Genomic DNA, 15549 nt, shown 5'->3' on the forward strand with positions numbered 1-15549 from the left:
ATATGCATTATCACTTCTGGTAAAAATCTAAACCTTGCAGTAGAAGGAGTTTCAGCAAAGCTCAGACTCTTACCATGAAAATAATGCAATGCATTTCCTGAAATATCATTATTTTTTTCTTTTTGTTTGTGTCCTATTAACTGGTGATCTAAGCATGTGCTCAGTGTGTCTTTTGGGGGATTTTATCCCTGCCTCCACGCACCTGTATACCTACCAAATATTTCCCACTTGATTGGTTTGCTTATTTGTATCACAAGTTTTTCCACTGAAACAATCATGCTTAATGTGATCTTACTTCTTTTGAGGGAACTGTGAAGAAGCAGGAGTATGTTTTTCTAACATTTTAAATATAAAATCAATGTATTCATTTAAGACACACTTCTTGAGCTCTAATGATGTTCCAAGGAGAACATAGGAAGTCAACCTTATTACAAGGATAATTAATGCTTGAGGCAAAGTCACATGTGGACAAAACCATGAAAGACAAGCCATGAGCTGAGTGACCAAGCCATGTGACTATTTAAGATGGAGAGAAAAGCACCTAAAAGGGACAGTATTAGTCTGTTCAAGCTGCTGTAACAAAATACCGAAGTCTGCATGGCTTCAAGAATGGAATTTTTTTCTCACAGTTCTGATGACTGGCAAGTCCAAGATGAAGGTACAGGCCAACTCAGTTCCTGGTGACAGCCCTCTTTCTGACTCATAGATGGTGGTCAGCCTACTGTATCTTCACATGATGGAGAGATAGGGAGACCTTTCTCATGTCTGTAATTCTAAAGGTACTAATCCCATTAGAAGGATTCAACCCTTATGACCTCATCTAAACTTAAAATCCAGGATCCCTGGGTGGTGCAGTGGTTTGGCGCCTACCTTTGGCCCAGGGTGCGATCCTTGGGACCCGGGATCGAGTCCCACGTCGGGCTCCCGGTGTGTGGAGCCTGCTTCTCCCTCTGCCTATGTCTCTGCCTCTCTCTCTCTCTCTGTGACTATCATAAATAAATAAAAATTAAAAAAATAAAAAAATAAAAATAAACTTAAAATCCCTCTCCAAGACCTCACCTCCCACTGCCATCACACTGGGGATTAGGATTTCAACATATAAAAATTCAGGGGTGATGCAAACATAAGTCCTTAACAGGGATGGAGACAAAGACAACATGGAACCTTGAGGGACTGAAAGGAGACCCCCAAGACTCAACGGCAAGGTAGAAAATGGCACTCTGGCAGCAACGGAACTGGCAGCGTATTAGGAATTTTCCTAAATGGCAATTTTTATTTTTTCTGAGAGAAATAGGCCACAAAAGAAGGATTTTAGGCAAGGCACAACATGGTCACTTTTGAGTTTTATAAATATTATCCTGACCAGGTGCCTGAGAGGGTGGACTAGAAGAGAGAAGTAAGCAAGGAGAACAGTTAGGATGTCACTGAAGTATCTCAGTAGACAGTTGGCCACTACTCTTTAAGACATTTTTGTACCAATTTTTAAAAATCCATGAGTCATCATTGGTAGGCAGAGGAATTAGAAGAAAGACACTACCTTCAGACACATGGCTTGAAAAAGAGCCCTTTGTGACAAGAAAGATTGGCCTTCCTCCGACATGAGGCAGACCTGTGCCAGGGGCAGGGCTGAGTTGTGGTTTCAGCCCCACTGGCCCTCTTGCGCAGGCACCCTGCATAGCACATGAAGCACACAGGTAAGTGTATGCACAGTGACAGTGGTGAGAGAGAGTGATGGGTTGGAGTACCTGAAGGACTGTGGGAGACTGAGATGCTTAGGACAACACCTGAGTCCCAAGCTTGGATTTCTGAGTAAAAGCTACTGAATCTAGACTTGAATACAGTGACCCTAAGGTGATTGAGCCATCCAAATAGAATATAATACGATCAGCATGCGTCCATCAGATAGGATCTCCTTGTACTAGCCTGTAAACTCTATGAAAACAAAGACTGTGCTTTATTTGGGGCTGCCAAGTGTGGCTGTACAATATTCAACTCATGTAGGCATAAGCATCAGCCCTAGAAATGATTCTCAATACATACCACTGAGTGAATAAGCAAAATGAAGCTCAGGAGAGGGCTCAGCATGAAAGCCTTCACCCCTCATGACAGATGATTGAAGCAAACTCTGATTTCTGATCTCGTCATACATGAATTTCAACCAGGGCTTGTGAAGAGTGACTTTTTTACCAGACTTGACACTGGGAAGTGGACTGGGAAAATGGGTTAAAGGAAACAAATACAGTCAGGTGAGGGGAAAGATGGTGTAACCAGGTTACTTGGTAATTTTAAGAACACGTTTTGTCAGCTACTTAAAAAGAGAGGGGATTGCAGGAGACCAGGAAAAAGAGTAGAGAAATGAGAAAGCAAAAGAGAGAAAAGCAATCCTCTCTGCTCCATAGTTTTAATTCCCCTTTTCTACTTGGAGTAAGGAACAAACCACTGTGAATGCCTGACTGGTTTCTGATTCCACTCTTCCCACCTTCCTATATCTTCTTTCTCCCAAACATCACCATTTTCAAGGGAAGGAAGGCTAAGGTTCAGGGAACAGATATTTAAAATGAGAGTCTAATTGGATGGGTGAGGAAATCTCCATGTTCAACGTCCTTCACAGTGCCAATCTACCAAGTCGACAGAACTGTCACATAAGCAGCTGCTGCCTTTAAAGAATGACATCCTGTCACATCCTGCAGTAATAACAGGGCTGGACCAAGGCACAAGAGACAAGGATGTGGCATCCCATGCTTTGGTAATATCCGTGTTTCTCTAGGCCTCCAGTTTCTCACCACAAAAAGGAGGGGCAGCATATCTGCAAGAAGCAGACCGTCTACGTCGACTTTCCTGCTTTCCGCCATCTGGTCAATTTCCTGTTGTCATGAAGCACCCATTACTGAGGGAGAACCATACTTGGCGCTGTTGAACTACGCTCATTTGGTGAAACATGGTGAGGTTTTAATCATCTAAGACACCTTCAATTACTTAGGGGGTGGGGCAAGGAGGATCATGATTTTTAGAACCCTGGAAATGTTCTTTGAGGATAAAAATTGAGTGTCAGGGGCTCTGTGAGCCCGTGATGGGAAGCTGCTGCAGAAATTGGCGGTGCACAAAGTTTAGATTCCAATGAGGCTACAGTTTTACTATAAACAGGCACAGATGCACGGAGGGGACTTTGGGAAGCTGGTCGGTTTTCTAGTCTCCTCACAAGAGGGCAGTGCTGCTTCACAGTTGTGGCCTTTGCTCCGTAGGCCAGGGGCAGCCTGGCTGCAGGTCCCCAACGTTTGTCTCATCTCAGGCATCACCAAAGAAGTTTGTTTTGTTCAGGACCTTGTTAGAAGGAAAATCTTAGCAAAAGTTGTTCTCTTTTGTCTTCTCAGAAATTTACAGGGTGATTCTGGAATCATAAATAGCCACAGATTCTCTTACTTCTACCCTGGAAATGAAGGGAATTAAGAGCATCAGTTGGTTAGTGATAGGATAAATGCAATTAATGAAATCCCTTTTGATGACCTACTGCACATTACAGGCACTTCTGGAGATTGTAAAAGTTTATGAGAGACACGTGAGTGCTTAGTACACTTGGTATCCTTGAGACATGAACCTACCCTCAGGGGATAGCTCAGGTATATTTAACAGAAACATATTTTAAAGAACTATTTTAAGTCTTATAAATATGACTATGTGGGCAAAGAGAAATTGCTAATCAAGTTTCAGAATTATAGTGACTGAAGTCTAAAGAATAACATGTTTTCCAAAATGCTCCTTTTGGAAATGAATGCTTTTGTGTGCCTGTCTTAATATGCACCAGCCAAGAATTTTTCACTGGTGACTTACTACAGATGCATGTGTGTGTATGCATATACACACATACATGCTCTGTGTCCTCTAATGAGATTAAACTCAATTTCAGAACTGAGTTCAAATTTTGAACAGTTCCAAAAATTTGCCTATGTGGCCTTAACATTCTCTCTAAATTCTTCAGGTCAGAACCATCATCTTTTCTGCTAAACCAAATTTGAGAGTACATTTTCAAGAGCTATTTTAATCAAACTGAAAGTTCATTCTTGGACAAAAGGGAATGTGTTCCCTAGAAATTCACAATTCAAAATTTAAGAAAACAACTCCAGAGTCACCTGGCTGACTCAGTCAGAGGAGGAGCATGCGACTCTTGATCTCAGGGTCAGGAGTTTGAGCCCCATATAGGGTGTAGAGATTACTTAAATAAATTTTTTTTTTTAGAAAAAGAAAGAAAAAAGAAAACAACCCCATTTATAACAGAATTGAAAACAATAAAATACTTAGGAATAAATTTAACAAAAGAATTTTTAAAAAGAGAATTGCTAGGCTTATACACTGAAAACTGCAAAATATTACTGGAAATTGAAAAAGATCCTACTAAATAAAAAATGTCCCAAGGTCATGGATCAGAAGATATTAAGATCTTCTGAATTTGTTAAGATGGCAAAACTCCAAAGATTCATCTTCAGATTCAACATAATAAAGTCTCAGCTGGTTTTTTTGCAGAAATTGATAGGCTCATCCACGCGTGGGATCCAGAATAGCCAAAGCAACCTTGGAAAAAAACAACAAAGTTGGAGGTGTCACACTTCCTTATTTTAAATATTACAAAGCTACAGGAATCAAGACTGCAGTATTGGCATAAATATAGACATAGAGATTAATAGAAATGAGAACCCAGAAGTAAATTCATATACTTATGATCAATCGATTTTTGACAATGGTCTCAAGATAATTCAATGAGGGAAGAAGACTGCTTTCAACAAATGGTGCTAGACAGCTGTTAATCACATACAAAAGAATGAATTTGGACCCTATTTCACACCATGTACAAAATTAATTCAAAATGGATTAAAATGTAAGAGGTACAACTAAGGCCATACCTGTTAGAAGGAAACAGAAGTCTTTGTGACCTTGAATTGGGCAACAGTTTCTACGATATAACATCAAAGCACAAAGCATGAAAGGAAAAATAATGCATAAACTGACAAAATTTTTTAAATTTTGTGATTCAAAGGGCACTATCAAGAAAGTGAGATGATAACCCACAGAATGGGAGAAAAAAACCACAAATGACATATCACATAAGGATATAATGTCCATAATATGTAAAGCACTCTTAGAGCTCAGCAATTAAAAGATAAACAATCCAAGTTTTGAATGGTCAAAGGTTTGAACAGAAATTCCTCTAAAAAAAATACAAATGACCAATAATCACATGAAAAATACCCAACACAATTATTAGTCATTAGGGAAATGAAAATCAAAACCACAAAGAGATACACTTCAGATCCAATAGGATGGCTGTAATAATATTCTAAAAGACAATAACAGGAATGGGGTGCTACATGACCCCATCCCAGGGCATGATGGAAAGAAGGGTCTCCTGTCCTGCTTGATCCTTTGCCCATACCCCATCAGCAGGTGCCAGCCTGAGCCCAGTCTTCTCATCCATAGTAGATAAAAGAGGACCCACCCACAGACCCGAGCCCATGAAGGGGGACCCTATCCTCTGTCTCTGGGAGGAACCAGGTACTATGGTAGCCTTTGGAGATTCAATATGCAAGATAAAGTCCCCATCCTTATGAAGTATATATTCTAATGGTGGAGATAGGCCTCAGGAATGCAAGCTGCAAATGACGTATATCACATTTTTTTATGACATGATCATTTGGAAATGCCCTCACCAGAAGAAATCAAGAAAAGAAAGAAGGCTGCTGTTCTTGGTCTCCGGACCAACAAATAGTGCATCGTTGTAGAAGAAGGGAAATAAATCTTGGTTAGAGATGTTGGTGTAACCATAACTGATCCTTTCAAGCAGTTTGTGCAAATACTTCCTGAAAAGATGTCACTGTGTTTTGTATGATGCAAGCTTTGAAGCCAAGGAATCCAGAAAAGAGCAGTTGATGGCTTGTGTGTGTGTGTGTGTGTGTGTGTGTGTGCGTGTTTAAACAATTTCCAGACCTGAGGTGATGGTTATGCCTCTGTCCTTGGACCTTCAAGTTGAGAGGAATAAGAATCTGAGAGACTTAGAGATTGCTCTCTTCCTGGTTTCCAAGGATAGAAACTGCCTTCTGTGAGAGGATTGGACTAGGGCACCAGAACTAGCGTCTCTGAAAACTAAAGTGATCTATGCAAGCTCCCAGGATACAATCAAAAAGAAATTTCAAAGCATAAAACACAAAAGTCAAGCAAATGGACCAGAAGACCTCAATGGGGCTTGTATTGCTGAAAAGCTAGGTGGATCTTTAATTGTAGCTTTTGAAGGATGCCCTGTAGACCATCATGCAGTGCCACAAAGTGAAAGGTTCCATGTTTAGTGTTGTTATATAAGTAAAACAATATGTTTAGGTCAGGGTCTCACTGAAGGGTCTCACTATCTAGTCATCTGTTAGAGTAAATGAAATATTCTACGAATATGTACAAATGGTCCTAAATAAGTCTAAAATCCGAAGATGTATTGGTGTTAAATTAAATCCTTATTGGCCAAATGCCTGTTTCAATGAGTTGGCTTGTAAGGTTTTTGTTAAACTCGTGGTTTTTAATAATGCAGTTCACAAAGCAGCACAAAGCCTTATGAAGAGAATTACTGCATCTTTGTAACCTCAGCAGTTACTTTGTTTCTTTTGCTTAGAGAATTGGTCATAATCTGGTTATAATTTCGGCCCCAAATTCTCTATTCTCTGTTGAGCTAAAGTGAACCGTGGAAACTAAATCTCTTCACTACATGTCACAGCACTAATATACTAACTACAGTGAGATTAAGTCAGACAGTCTTTTAAATCTAGCAAATGTGTGATAGAGACTGCTCAGAACTATGCACACTTCTCATTAAGGGGGGCACGTGTTGTGATGAGCACTGGATGTGCTATGTAACTGATGAATTGCTAAATTCTACTCCTGAAACCAATATTACACTGTATGTCAACTATCTATAATTCAGATAAAAACTTGAAAGATGAAAAAAAAGGAATTGTGCACACTTCTAACCAGTTGAACTTAGAAGTAGCTGTATTGGCTTTATTATTAAAGGTAGCTTAAAAAAAAGACAGTAACAAATGTCAGCGAAGTTGTGGAGAACTCTCAGACATTGCTGATGGGAATGTGAAATGGTACAGTCATTTTAGAAAAGAGTTTGGAGGCTCCTCAAAAAGTTGAACCCAGCAATTCCATTCCTTTGGTATATACCCAAGATAATGAAAAACATGCCTTTACACAAAAACCTATGCACGTATGTTCAGAACATCATTATTTATAATAGCCAAAAGGTGAAAACAATCTAAATGTCCATCAACTGACAAATAACTAAATGAGGCATGGAGTATCCGTACAATGGAATAGTATTCATGCATAAAAAGGAATGAAGTACTGAATGAAAATTTTAACTAAATGAAGACCGCACTCACAAAAGACCACATATTTTGTTCCATTTATAGGAAATTTCCAGAAAAGGCAAATCTGCTGGCGCAGAAAGTAAACTGGTGGTTTTCAAGGGCTAGGGTAGGGAGGAATGGGAGTGACTACTAATGGGAATGGGATTTTCTTCTGGGATGATGAAATGTTATGGAATTAAATTATAACGATGATTGCAGAGCTTTGTAAACACACTAAAAATCATTGAGTTTTATGCTCTAAAGAGTGAATTTTATGGTATGTAAATTATATTTCAATTAAGAGAGAGACAGAGAAAAAGAGAATGGGCTTTGACAGAATGTTCCCAACCATGAAGGAGATGGAAGTAGAAATGAGGTCATTAAAATGCTAGAATAAAGAGTAGCATCATAAATTTGCTCTCAATCCAGGTCCCAATAACACTGTTTACTGAAGACCAAGGACTGCCTTTTTCTAAATACACTGATTAGGAAACAAAAGCTTATTGACCTAACTCCCCCCACAAAAAAAAAATAAATAAACAACTAAATAGAAATAAAAAAACCCCAAGTGGTTACATAGTTTCTGTTTTTTTTGCAGCAAATATTTATCTTACTATTTAATATAAACTAATACCCACTAACAGGAAAATTGACTAATAGTAATGTATAAATGCAATGGAGTGTTACAGAGCAGAAAAAATGAGTGGATCTGTGCTACATTAGCAAAAACTTGACGAAAAAGCAAATAACAAGACTATATACAGTATGAGATCATTTATATAAAATTTTTAAATGCAAAGCAATACTGTACACACACACACACCACATACCACTTACATATAAAATATGTATATATATCCTTAATTACATATATATATCTCTAAGTATATAATATATACTGTATAATATATGCACAATATATTAAGAAATTAAGTATTAAGGATATATACATATATTACATAGTATAATATATACTAAAAGGATTAAGTATTGAGTATGAGATATATGTATATAGATGTGTATATATGCATATATATATATATAGAATTAAAAAGTTCACACAGTGATAAACATCTGACTAAAGAATAAGAAGAATAGGAACCCTATAGGAGAGAGGAGGAACAAGCAACAGACTATTTCAACTACCTTTATAATATTGGTTTCCTTCATCTGGGTAGTAAGTTAGTAACTTTTTATTCTGTTCTTTGTGCTTTGGATCTGTTAGAAACTTTCTACTACAAACTTTAAAAAATAAAAACAATTTTAAGAAGTAATCCTCATAAGGGCTTTATTGTTTGCCTTAAAATCACAATACACAGGGATGAAGCATTGGGAGCTGCTCTAAAATACTTTGCAACGGTCCAGGGGCAAGTATCAAAGCTTTAGAATATTTTCAAAAATGAGAGCAAGAAACCCAGAGGTGGCCTCTAGGATTCTGTTTCCGTGTCAGTGGCTGAACATCTTGCTTGTGTTTGAAAACTAATCAAGAGCCCGGCCGTGAACAGATTCCCCGCAGGACTCTCTCTGGCACCCCGTCGTCCCCCAGCCCACTTTCCCAGACTCGCACCTATTTGCCACCTGTTACAGGACTGAGCCAGAAAGCGGTCAAACCTTTGATCAAGCGATGCAAAGACTGCTGTTAATTTAAGTGTTTGTCACTATGTGAAAGACCCTGAAGTACACTGTGCCCATTGAAACCAGTGTACTCAGTTGAAAAGTAAAAAAAATCAGTGATCTACCATTGTAGCTCCTATGACAACTTACCTAGCTGCTCGTACTGATTTTTTCCTCCAAATTGAGCATATTTAACATAATTTGGGGACTTTTTAAAAGCGCTAATGTGTGTCTGCACATCTGTGTCTATGTTTGTGTGTCTGTGTCTGTCTCTGTGTGTGTCTTATGAATATTTAAGGAGGTTAGTTAATGTATAATTTTTAAATTCAACCCATTAAAGTCATTGCTATGCAGGTAACACCCAGAAGCGAGAAGCCCTGAAAAAGCTGAGCAGTCAAAATCCCCGTGCAGCTGCAAGCAGACAGCCTGGCATCTGGGCACTCTGGTCAGGGGCATGTCTGCTAACGGCCTGCTAGGAACAGCGCAGTGGAATGGACTTCTGGGGCATGTCCAGCCCCAGATATCTTTTTTCCTGTCGAAAGCCAGAGAGATTCATCACATTTCTATCTGCCCAGCATTTGGAAGGAGCAGTGCTGCTAAGGATTTTAGCTGATTGCATTGGCACTGGCAGAGAGCCCCTGATTGACAGCCCTGCAGGGCCACACGGCTCCATGCACACATGCAGTCCAGCCAATGACATCTTCCTAATGAAAACCAAAAGGTATTTCTGCATTTCAACCACTCCAGCCATGGCAAACCAGACCTCAAGTCCTCCCTGATTAAAAAAAGTTGCTGACCTGGTTAAAGGGAAGTGCAGAAGCAAATTTGAAGACAATGCAGGGTCAAGTAAGAGTAGGAAAGGAACGAGACTCAAGCCAGACGGAATCCCTCTCTTAGGCTCTATCCTAACTGAATTTTAATGGTTTTTTTTTTTTTTATTAAAGCAGAACATGCCTTTGGAAAAGTACATAAGCTATACAAGTACAGCTTGATGAATTTTCTCAAATCAGGTACACCTGATGACCACATACTGATCCAGCATCCCAGAAGCCTCTTCCATGCCTCATTGTCCCTAGTTCTCCACCAAAGCAACCACAGGTCTGGTTTCCTGTGGTTGCTGGTTTCCACTTGCCTTTGAATGCTCAGCAGAATCACACACAATGTACTCTTGTGTGTCTGCTCTACATTGTTAGTGCGATTCACCCCGTTCTGTGTGGCAAGCTGGTTGGTAGTGGGATGAACAAACTACAACGAATGCTGTCCTAGTCTGAGCATTTGCTCATCTCGGAAGAACCCACGGTGCTTGAGCTGACCTAGATTTTTCTAAAATCAGAGGGCTCCTTCTGGTCATTCCAGTCATTTGCAGTGCTAGCAGCACAGTGCTAGCAGGCTGGGGCCTCCGAGGTTCGAACACTGAAGAAACATTTACTTCTCATTTTTAATTTCAAGGGATTTCGATGCACTGGGTCAAGTCGTTCCAAATGTCTTCTTTTCTCTCTTTAATGCTGATAGAATATACAGTAATATCCTTTCTCCAGCCAAGATACTGGTGAATTTTGCCAAGTTTTCTCTTTTATTCATGATCAGTCTAAGTTTATCCATTTTGCTAGTTTAAAAAAAAAAAAAACTTTTGGCTTTGTTGAATCTCTTAATTATGCATTGCTTTTCAATTTCATTAATTACTGCTTCTCAATGCTATTTTCTTCTCCTTGCTTTAGTTTGATGTCTTTTCCTAACTCTTGATCATTGATGCCTCCTTTTTGAATACATTGTTTCCTAAATTAAGTTTTTCTTTTCATCTTTGAAACCATCCTTCAGTACCCTATACTCTGGGATGCTGGGACTTTTATTACTATGCACACTACATTTCTCCTCCATTCATCGTGGAGACTCTGTAAATATGGGGTGCTGAGAAGATGTAGCATGGTGGAGGAAGAAGGGCGTGGCTGTCTCTGCGCCCTCCCACCCTGAAGCACTGTCTGTCAACAGCCAGTCCTCTCAGCAGCACTCGTGGGTTCAGGTCCAGCCTGCTCATCTCTCCTCCGCTCATCCTGACTCCATAGGGGACCTTCCCAAACTTCCTGGTCTAACAATCTCAATTTCTTCCCCTGTCCCCTCAGCCCTAGGATGGAAGCTGCTTCCTGCAATTATCAGCTCTGTGTTTCCTAAGGGCTTCCTCTTGCTTAACTCTGACTTCTATTCATTTCATTCTGCTAAAATAGCTGATTTGGTTTGTCTTCTGACTGCACTCTGCATGTAGTTGTCCCAAAGCACACATAACAGAGAAGTGAAGCATATTCGAAAGTGGTGCAAAATCTCATTTTCCCCTCTCTCCCAAATTGCTTTTCCTCCTCCATCCTATATCTTGGTGGAGAAGCAACTAAGCCAGAAGCCAGAAATCTGGGAGTGCTCTGACATTTGGTCTCCCTCTCTCTCTCTCTCTCTCCTTTAGATTCTATAGCCAGTCTGCCATTAAATTCCATTCCTTCAGGGGCTCCTGGGGGTTTCAGTCAGTTAAGCAGCCAACTCTTGATTTTGGTTCAGATCATGATCTCAGAGTCATAGGATCAAGTCCCAAGTGAGGCTCCGCGCTCAGCACAGAGTCTGCTTGAGATTCTCTCTCTCTCCCTCTACCCCTCCCCCTACACACTCATGCTCTCTCTCCCTCTCTCTAAAATAAAGAAATATTTTTTAAAAAATTCCAATGCAGCTGACCCTTATGTATTTCCCTGAAATCTCTTCCCTCCTTTCCATTTTCCAAGCCACCATTTTAATTCAGGCTGGAGTCATTTCTCATCAGGCCTATTTAACTAGTCTCCCAGCCTGCGGCCTCCTTACATACCAATCCCTATCCTGTTACCAAAGTCATCCTCCAGAGAAGCAAAGCTGCTGTCTTTAAAGACATTTCAGGGGTGACTGGGTGGCTCAGTCAGTTAAGAGGTTGGCTCTCGGTTTTGGCTTGAGTCATGATCTTAGAGTCGTGAGATCAAGCCCTGTGTTGGGCTCTGAGCTGAGTAGGGAGTCTGTTTGAGATTCTCGCTTGCCCTCTCCCTCTGCCCGTTCCTCACCTTTCACCCACACCCATGCTCCCCTATCTTTAAAAAATAATAATAATAAATTTAAAAAGAAGACACTTCAAAGGCTCCCCATTCTATAGGGTAAAGCCCAATGCCTCAGTACCACATTCATCTTTTAGCCCTTTGTGGGCTGATCTTTGCCCATTCCCTTAGCTTCATCTGTCACTAATCCCCATCTTCCACAAGCAAATCCTGCGCACTCCACACACTATCTCCCAGGATGTCTGTCTCATTGGTCTGTGAACAACTCAAGATGAAAAGATATGGCTTATCTATCATTACTCACACAACTTGGCAGTGAGGGCATTCAATAAGCTCCCATGAAATGAGAAAATGACATTCCATGTTTCTGTATAGTTTTCATATTCGTAATTTTGGATATTTAACCATACTAGTTGTTATGGTAATTCTATGTGCCAACTTGACTAGGCCACAGTACCCAGATATTTGGTCAAATATAATTCTCAATATTTATATGAGATGAGATTAACGTTTAAATAAGTAGACTTTGAGAGAAGCATATTGCTCTCCATATGTGGAGTGGGCCTCATCCAATCAATGGAAGGCCTTAGCAGGAAAAACAAAAACAAAAACAAAAAACAGGGCAGCCCTGGTGGCGCAGCGGTTTAGCCCTGCCTGCAGCCCAGGGCGTGATCCTGGAGACCCTGGATGGAGTCCCACGTCGGGCTCCCTGCATGGAGCCTACTTCTCCCTCTGCCTGTGTCTCTGCCTCTCTCTCTCTCTGTCTCTATGAATAAATAAATAAAATCTTTAAAAATAAAATAAAATATACATTTAAAAAACAAAAACAAAAACACAACCTTCCCAGAAAAGGAGGAAATTCTACTAGCAGACTATCTCTGAACTCAAATTGCAACTTTTCCCTGGGTCTCTAGCCGGCTGGCCTACTCCACGGATTTTGGACTTGAAATCCAATCACATGAACAAAGTGAGCCAATCTCTTAAAATTAATCTCTTTACACACACACACACACACACACACACACACACACATCTTGGTTCTATTTCTCTGGAGAATTCTAATACATTGGTTTTGTATTCGAGGTTTGTTTGCCATCACAAATACAACTCGATACTGATAATTTTTATCTCAGATAATTATATAAGATTAATATGTAGGAGTATATTTCCATTCAAAGGGATAAAAGTTACAATGGCTCTTAATAAATATTTTCTAATCTCCATCCAAAAAAGATCAGACCAATATATAATGCTTCAGTGCTGTATAAATATTATGTTGGTCCCTACAGCAAAATCCACACGTTTCACATTTTAATTTATGATTTTTTAACTATTCTCTGGGTAGAATATGGCTCTGTACATTTACTTATTGGATATATTTCCTATTAAAACATTTTTTAAGGATTTTATTTATTTATTTATTTGAGAGAGAGAGAACATGAGCAGAGTGAGTAGCAGAGGGAGAGGGAGAAGCAGACTCCTCACCTAGCAGAGAGCCCAACATGGGGCTCGATTCCAGGACACCGAGATCATGACCTGAACTGAAGGCAGATGCCCAATCGACTGAACCACCCAGGCCGCCCCCCCCCCCGCCCCCCAGGTATGTTTCCTATTAAATAAACAACTTGTTTATATATCATTTGCCCATTTGTCCCTGGAGTTTCAGAAGTGTAATATGATTTCTTCACTTCAACATGAGTTATGACAGGATAATCATTGTAATCAATAGATCCAAGTGTGCCCTGGTTCAAGGAAATGAGGAATCATGCTTTCTTATGCAGGTCAGCTCCTGCACAATTACCAGGATCCCAGGCTGTAGAGGCTCTGCTATCTTTAGTCTGTAAGCTCCAAAGTTGCCCTGGGACACATTTCCCTCACAGTCAAGCAAAAAGAGAGAAGAGAAAGAAAGGAGTGTTCTTAGAAGTTTTTAGGCCAGGCCTAGAAATGGAACTCTTATCTCCACTGTCAAACCATTTGGTAAACTCATCATATGGCAAATTCAATGCAGAGGTTCTGGAAATGCAGTCCAGCTGCATACTCAGGACAACAAGGGTAACACAGATTGTGAGTAGCCAGCACCAGTCTCTGCAACAGTATGCAACCTGCTGTGCCCAATGTTGACAACGTGGACTCTGAAGGCAGACACACATGTGACTATCCTATCAAACAAGGTATTTAAACTTTCTGATCCTGAGGTTTTTAATTTTTCCAATCTGGCCATAAAAATAAGGACTTTGTAGGGCAGTTGTAAGAATTAAATTAGACAAGTATGTGCAAGATCCTGGCATACAGTAGGTTTATAATACATATCAGATTCCTTCTATAATTTTCTGTCATATTTTGGGTAGAAGTGCATTTATGTTTTGATCTTTTTGTCATTTGCATTCATGTTCTTCTGTTTGGGGATGTAAAAAATGTGGTTTTTATGAAATTTTAAGGCTTCTTTTAATTTGTGATTTCCCATAGTGTTTGCAGGAGTGTCAAGCTATACTTCTGCCCATTGTTGAAGAGAATGCCTGCTCTGTATCTTCTAGGTTGCCTACGGTCTGAGTTTGTATTTTCTTCTTTTATTTTTCTGTACTGCAAGTTCTGGAACAGTCTCTAAACCCTTCCCAATGTCAAATTCCAAAAATCAAACTGTGATATAGAACAAATATGTCTCCTACTAGCCCATTTCCTGTCGGTCTTTATGTCCAATTTTTTTCTTCCCCTAAGAGTTGCCTGTCCTCCACATCCCCATCCAGAATGCTCTCTAGATCTCCTCCCTGCCAACATTTGCCCTCAGCAAAACAGCTCAATTATGTCAAAATGACTGCAAGAGATTTAAGCAGTGATATAGACTTTGGTGGAAAACAATCACCTGGGGGCTGATTGAAATGTAAATCCCCAAAATTTTTGATCCAGATGGTCTTGGTACAAATCTGCGTTTTAACTGAATACCCTAGGTGATTTTAAAACAGATACTCCCACACTTAGAAAAAGTGGCTGAACTCCTTGCAGAGACATTTACACATAAGATCTTAAACTGTGCAGGAGAAAAAAGTCATAATAACATTATTTCAGGCACCTAACAATGGATAAGAACGCTCTTCTGCAGAGAGTGTAGGTTTCCTCCTGCCCTAAAAATTGCATATATTCTTTATAGTTACTGTTACTATAATCACTTTTTTTTTCCTGCAGGTAAGAATAAATACTCAGTCTGTGGCCTTATCAGAATCAAACCAAGTGTTTTCCAATCTATTACTGCATGGGCTGTGTGATTTAGAGTTTAAGAAGACTAACATGATTAAACCTCTCAATTGCATTGTGAGGTGTTATTCTTATAGCAAAGGGGGGGGAATCAAGTAGAAATAGCAAGTTCTATTTCTAACTGTGCCTCTCTCCGAATGCTCCAACCACTTCAGTCTTACTGTTGAGTCCTCTAATAATTTTTCTCATTCTTAAGATGTTGCTTTCATTATCTTCTAAAAGAAAATACAGACATTAAAATA

At 39.8% G+C, this 15549-nt stretch overlaps 1 protein-coding gene and 1 pseudogene across 1 annotated transcript in view; one reads left to right on the forward strand and one right to left on the reverse strand.

Annotated features, from left to right (window-relative positions):
- Positions 1 to 652: 652 nt before the first annotated feature.
- On the forward strand, positions 653 to 6384 carry LOC125752471 (destrin-like; annotated as a pseudogene).
- SNX13 (sorting nexin 13) overlaps positions 3143 to 15549 on the reverse strand; it is a 186249-nt gene continuing 173842 nt past the window's right edge. The window contains exon 28 of the mRNA XM_049093650.1: positions 3143 to 3427. The gene's annotated coding sequence lies outside the window, so the exon portion shown is untranslated. The remainder of the gene's footprint in view (positions 3428 to 15549) is intronic.

This window comes from Canis lupus, chromosome 14 (genome assembly GCF_003254725.2).
Source record: "Canis lupus dingo isolate Sandy chromosome 14, ASM325472v2, whole genome shotgun sequence".
In the NCBI taxonomy this organism is placed as follows: Eukaryota; Metazoa; Chordata; class Mammalia; order Carnivora; family Canidae; genus Canis; species Canis lupus.